This window comes from Danio aesculapii, chromosome 5 (genome assembly GCF_903798145.1).
Source record: "Danio aesculapii chromosome 5, fDanAes4.1, whole genome shotgun sequence".
Lineage (NCBI taxonomy): Eukaryota > Metazoa > Chordata > Actinopteri > Cypriniformes > Danionidae > Danio > Danio aesculapii.
Genome location: NC_079439.1, coordinates 51,115,595 through 51,122,835, shown reverse-complemented (window position 1 = coordinate 51,122,835; position 7,241 = coordinate 51,115,595).

Below are 7,241 nucleotides of genomic sequence, written 5' to 3'. Positions count from 1 at the left end.
GCACATTAGGACAGCTGACCAATCAGAGCCTCTTGAGGGCGGGCCTTTCAGAGAAACTAGGAAATATGACAGTCGTTTTCAGGTTAGCTGAGTAGCTGTATATTTTTTTATATTATAAAAAAATGATGTGATTTTTTACAAATGAAGCATGAGCACACATTGCTTTGTATCTTATAAACACAAACAAGGCTTACAGATACACTCTGGACCACCCCTTTAGCAATCTTACTAAAGCTTGACTCGTCTGTGGTCATATTATGTAGTAAAGCTGACACTATTTTTTGTTATATATGTTATATAAGTTACTTTTTTTGAAATGTCTAGGAACTACTTTCATTTGGGTATAATGATTAATGAACTTTGCTGCTGAATAATGGCTGCAGTAGGTGTGATGATATTATGTCTTAGTACACATGTCTTATTATGTCTTAGTACACAAATCCATTTCAATGATTTATGCTAAGCTAAGTTAAAAATGCTCCCGCCATGTCTTGTGTCCTGACATTTTATCTGACTCGTCAGACTATGCTATTAACACAGTATTTGAATAGATCCAAGGTTGGGGTTAGGGATTGGGATGGGTTAGGGTGATATTACAGCCTAATATCGACATCAAGATTTACACTGGTAGCCTGATCTGAAAGGTAGCATATTTCGTTGTCGAATTGAATGGATTCAAAAATGGTAAAACTCTAGAGGAGTTGTTAAAAGCCTATTTTCAAAAAAGTGGAGTGTTCCTTTAATACATAGGTCTCAAACTCAATTCCTTGAGGGCCGCAGCTCTGCACAGTTTTGCTCCAAACCTAATCAAACAGAGCTGATCCAAATAATCAAAGTTTTCTTGACTACTAGAGACTATTAAGCAGGTATAAGTTGGAGGTGGTTAGAGCTAAACTGTACAGAGCTGCTGCTCCCCTGGAATTAAGTTTGAGACCATTGCTTTAATATATAAAAGTTAGATTTACCAATGATTTGCCACATCTCACTCAAATTGAGCAAGAGGTGCCAAACATCTGTGTTTATATACATGGATCGCAGCTAAATAATGCAAGCCACGATTCAACAATATATCCATGACTGCACAGCTCAGTATGAGGTCATTTGAAAAATCAATTCGATACCACATTTAGATCTATAAACTTCACTGTCCTTCCCACAAGAGAAGGATTTGGAACTACTCACTGAGGAAGTGCATTTTGGTACAATTTTCACACAAACTCTTTACAAAAACACCCTAGTTAACCATGGTTAATCATGCACAATAGAGTGATACTCAATACTCTATACTAGCCAGGATGTTGCTTTGTGGTTGATAAGCTCTTTTTGTGTTGCTATGCAGTTGACTCTGGGTGGTTGCTAGGTGATCGCTTACTGGTTCAAATAAAAAGTGCACCATTCTCTCTTTTATCATCTGCAAATTGAAAAAGTCTGATAAATCAAAAAACTAATTGTACACAGTATTTACAATTTAAGGTGTAATGTACAGTGCATCATAACTTACTCGGCTTGCTGAATTTGTGAAGTATATGAAATGCACAGTTTGCTACTAAAAATAAAGCTTCATTATTAAAGAATGAAAAAACTTTTCATTCTACAAAAGGTTCTTCATATTGGGCAATTGTTATAAAATGTACTTCACACTATGAAAAAGGGTTCTGTGAAGACATTTTGATTAAAATGTTTTTTTGCGGGAAGTAAAAAAGCATCTATAGCATCTCTATGATTTTCTTGTTTCTTATTGGTACTTTTATTTTATGCTCTTTATAAGAATGTTCAGTTCATCTTATGACTGTTATTTATAGCTTGAAGTGACAAAAACAAGGGGTCTTTGTCTGTTTTAAGTTGCTACACTGTAAAAAAGTCCTATTTCGCATTAACTGTTTAAGTTGAATCAAATTAACCTTGTAAATCCATTGAACTTATATTATGTTGAACTGACTTAAAACAGCTTGTATAACTTATAAAATTAGGTTAGAACAGGATTAACTTAGTTTAATAAGTTACAATGACCTAAAAACATATGCTGTCACGACTAATTAATTATATGCTTTTTTACAGTGTATTAATAATTTTACTTTTTGTTTTTTGTTTTTTACAATGAAAAGGTACACTGTAGAAACAATTTTGTGATTCATTAGATGTTTTTTTTTTTTTAGATTTATTCATGCTTTGGAATAGCATAATGGGATCTAGATTTTTTCTTCAACAACTTTTGATGTTGAAAAAATTTAAAAGGCATTTTTATTAGTTTGATATTATATATGGTCTCTACCGGTGTTATTAATTACGATACTGTTATTTGTTTCTACTCTTTCTGTTATTTTACGGATCATGATATAATCTCTTACTTACTACTTACTCCCAGGGCCATTTATATCAAATTTGATATTTAGCCGCACCATGTTGGTGTTTCGTAACATCTAATGTTTACAAGATGGGTCCAACACTCAACCCCGAACCTGTAGTTCAACAACTAATATTATCTCATATTATATACTGTTTCAAACTTACTAAAATTACCAAAGTTACTGAACTGTCAATAAAAGTCACTGTTATACTGAAACTTTCTGTGTCAAAAGTAGATCAGAGATCCAGGTTCTATAATCCTTTTCATAACCATATATAAACAAAAAACACCTGTGAATCACAAAATATGAAAACTGTTAATTAATGGATATTTTTAGTAACATGGTCATTGTTTTTGTGGGACAATTGCTTTATAGTATAATCAATGTTGTTTGGGAAAGGGAAATATAATCGATTATACCTTAAATGGAAGATTATGATATGACAAAAAGTAACGACAACAAATGGTTTATGTTACTGAAACTCTTCTTTTTAGTTATACAAAGTTTAATTGAATTATTTTTGCCTGTTTGATTGATATAAATTAATATGACTAGAAAAGTTATGTTAATTCAACTAGAACAACTTAAGGCAGCAATAATTTTCATATATTTGATAATTATTTTATTCCATGATGGACATCCAGCATTCTTCCGCCTCCAGCGCGATATGAGAAATGGTTTTCTCCAGAGGAGCCTGGTTTCTTTCAAGGTTTTTTATTTTACTTTTGTTAATTGGTGAAGTTTGTTCCTTGCCACTGGCTTGCTTGGTTTGGGACTTGTGGAGCTGTGCATCAACTTCAACTCTGAAAACTGGACTAAAGCATGTTTCAGTTTACTAGAATTTCTATAAGCTGCTTTAACACAATCTACATTGCAAAAGTGCCAGAAATAAAGATTAATTTTATTTAATTTTAAGCACAACATGTTGTGAAATGATGGTGAATCTGTTGTCTTCGAAAAATCCAAAACTCAATAAACAGAGGCTGGCACTGACTGTAGAAGCTGTGTACCAGTCAGACAGAAAAGCATAATCAACCTTTAAACTGAAGAAATTTGTCTATATAACACATGAGAGGACCTACAGTTAATTTGTTTGATCAAATTTGCACAAAGTTTAAACAGTTTAAACATAGTTCCTTTATGTTGTAGCAACACAAATATTTTTTTCTAAACTTTTTTTATAAGATCAACAAAGAATGTTGATTACTGTACACTGAACCTTTGGTGTGAAAAAAAAACTCACTATAACGAGAATAAAAATAATTCATTTGTTTGTTTTCGTCAGCATAGTACCTTTTGTCAGAGGTCGCCAAAGCCAAATGAACCGCCTACTTATCCAGCATACGTTTTACGCAGTGGATGCCTTCCGGCCGCAACCCAGTACTGGAAACAATTTACCTATAGCAAATATCCTTGAACTGTGGGGGAAACTGGAGCACCCGGAGAAAACCCACGCAAACACAGGGAGAACATACGAACTCTATACAGAAACACCAACTGACCCAGCTGGGGCTTGAACCAGCGACCTTCTTGCCGTAAGGCCACAGTGCTAACCACTAAGCCACCACGCCACCAAATAAAATAACTTAACTAACTAAACTAAATAACACTTTCATCTAAACTAACAACAGTCTTTCACTGTTTTTTTTTTGTATGTTTCTTAAATGGATTAATGTCTTTCTTTATTAATTCAACAATGAGGAAGGATGTGAACATGACAGTTCTAATGCCTGTTTACACCTGAATAAAACCAAGCACCAAGAGCTGGGTACAAAAGAACACTTTCTTCCCTGCATGTGCCATAGAACAGCAGAGGTCTGTAAAGTTCAGGAAGCACATTTGGGCTTTTACTTGAAAATCTATAAATTGTGAAAATGAATGCGTCTGTGTTTATTTATGCATGGGGTTCCAGGCTCTGAGAGACTGCGGCCCAGTTGCCAGCTGTGCTCTTATTAGTGTCTCTCCGTCCACTCCACATGGTTGTGTCAGCACCTCATTCAGATGAATTCCTGAGGTCTGTTTATAGATTGAAAGAGAAGCAAAGGTAGAGTAATCAATCTCATCTGGAGAAAGCAGTTATCTGTTCATAGCAAAAATGCACTTTAATTCTTTCTTCTATATCAGAAAAACACTCAAACCATTTTTAAAAAGTCACACTTATGAATAGCAAAGAAAAATATATGTTTATAAGCTGAAGAGGATTAGACTAATACTTAGACCAATGCCCTTCTTCTAACACAATTATTATTATTATTATTATTATTATTATTATTATTATTATTATTATTATTATTATTTTATTATCAGTATTTAAATAAGTGATTAATTAGTTAATTATTCTTTTTTATAAGCTGTATTGTTTTCCCACTACTGCATTGCAGCTGGAAGGGCATTCGCTGTGTAAAACATATGCTGGTTAGTGGTTCATTCCCTGATTAGGGATTAAGCCAAAGGAAAATGAATGAATGAATGAATGAAAAGCTGTATTGTCTGTTTTTATTGTAATCAGCCTGTGATGGTAGTTGATGTTTAAATCTTTGAAGCTGCGCTATAAAATGCTTACTGTTTGATTTTGAAAGGTTGAGAGAAGTGGGCCACATGGTAAGTTCAACCAGTAGGAGTTCTTAATAAAAAAAGAAGGTTAGTATATTTATTTATTTTTAATTTTTTTTATTCTTTCTATGCTAATGTTAGCTGTTGCTTATATGTTTGTTGACCAATTATTTATGAGTGAATGAGTTAAAAGTGTGTCTAAAGTTTGGGGTCAGTTTTTTTTCTTCGTGTTTTTTTAAAGAAAATTATTCTGTTTATCAAGGTGGTAATTATTAAATGTAAAAAAAAATAAATGTTAAACACTTATTTATTAAATATTTATTTATTACTTATGTGTATGTGGTTTCAAATGAAATTATTACTCCAGTCATTATTGCTTTTATCACTATTACCAATATTATTATTATTATTATTATTAATAATAATAATAATAATAATAATAATTATTATTATTATTATTATTATTATTATTAGAGTGATTTCTGAAGGATCATGTGACTGAAGACTGGTGTAAAGAAGTGGAAAATTCATCTTCAAAAATTATTTTTTATTAAATTAATTCAGCCTTGGTGAGAAGAAGAAGCTTATATTAAAACATTTAAAAACCCCAAATTTTTGACCGGTACTGTGTGTGTGTGTGTGTGTGTATTCAATGCTTGGTTTTCAATGCAAATCATATAATAAACTCTTCCTGATTTTGTAGTTTGCCCTAAAAAAGTCTGCTAATGTCTAAAAATGATGACAGTTTTCTCATTGTAAAATCAATGTTTACATTAACAAGACCAAGACTCAAGTACATAGTGATGTGGATTGTATGGATTGTTCAGCCAGTACATTCAAAGTTTTTAACACAGTGTTAAACACAGTGTAAGAAAATAGAAGATCAAGTTAGTTTACCTCAGGTGCTGTTGTTCTTGGACAAAATTAGCACAGAAGACACTTAGTACTTTATGACAAAAGTCATGAAATGTAAATGCTGTCTAAAGAGATTTTTATGTGTTAATTGATTTCCTTTTAGTGCAAGACATTGTGTAGTATGTAAGCTGCCGTTTGGATGTAGATTGTACCGGTTTTTAACCAGTTTTAATAAGACGCTTGAGATAACACTCAGCCTTGGGTAAGAAACCGAGGCCTAGTGACTGTCTGATGTTATTTGCTTGAGATATTGAGATATCGTTCAGAATTGTACGCATGCACCCATGTGGAAATTTCCTTAGTTTAACTGTTTTACCCAAGGTTAAAACACCTATATGTATGACGCAGTTAATTACGTTATGTGAGAGTATAATTGTTGTTATTTTAAGATTGTAAGCAAAGCGGCCTACAAACTTGAGTGTTGAAGCTGGCTTCTGCTGATAAAACTGTAAACTATCTTCAGTAAACTTTATTTATTTGAATCTCCGGCTCTTCTTCATCTGACAGACCTGTCATTTTTGGGTTGAAACTGTAAAATATCTCGTTTATACATATGAAAACAAATCAAGTCAGGATACAACTTCAGCTCAGTATAAAACATCCTTTATTTATTTCAGTGTGAACTCTGTCATGGTCAAGCCAGCCATGTCTGACAAAAATATCAGTTTTATGGAATCCTCGTTTTGTGGTGTAAAGTAACAAATTACAAATACTCAAATTACTGTACTCGAGCAGTTTTTCTCAGGAATAGTTTAAAAATGTGTACTTTTACTTTCCCTTGAGTAAATTTTTTTGCACAGTATTGATACTTTTACTGTCCAATTAAATCGCACATAGAATGTAAATTGCATCATAATAAATTACCTCAAGACATGAGTGATTTATAATTGCAGCAAACTGTTTGGAAGCAACAAAATGTCCAAGATGTCCAAAATCATTACACACATTGACCCAGAGTCTGTTTAGATGCATGTCCTCAACGTTGTGGAAATGAAAAACAGGTCAGAACTCAACGTCAGCCCGACATCAATGTCTAAAGTCCAACCTAAAATCAACCAAATATCAACGTCTAATGATATTACAACATTGTGTGGACGTTACCTCTATGTCGTCTCAGACATTGGATTTTGGTTGCCACACATGGCAAACAAATGTCAGTATAGGCCCGTTTCCACTGAGTGGTACGGTACGGTACGGTTTGGTTTGGTACGCTTTTATAGCCGTTTCCACTTTCAAAAAGCGTACCAAACCGTACCGTACCACTTTTTTAGCACCCTTTCGAAAGGGTACCAAACACGAGAAAGGGTACCAAAAGGCAGAGCTAGACGCGCAGCTGAACTCTATTGGTTTACAGAGAGGCGTCATTTGCTTACGCAACAAGCCAGAATGAAAACAAAAAAACCCCGCCATATTTAAAATACACAC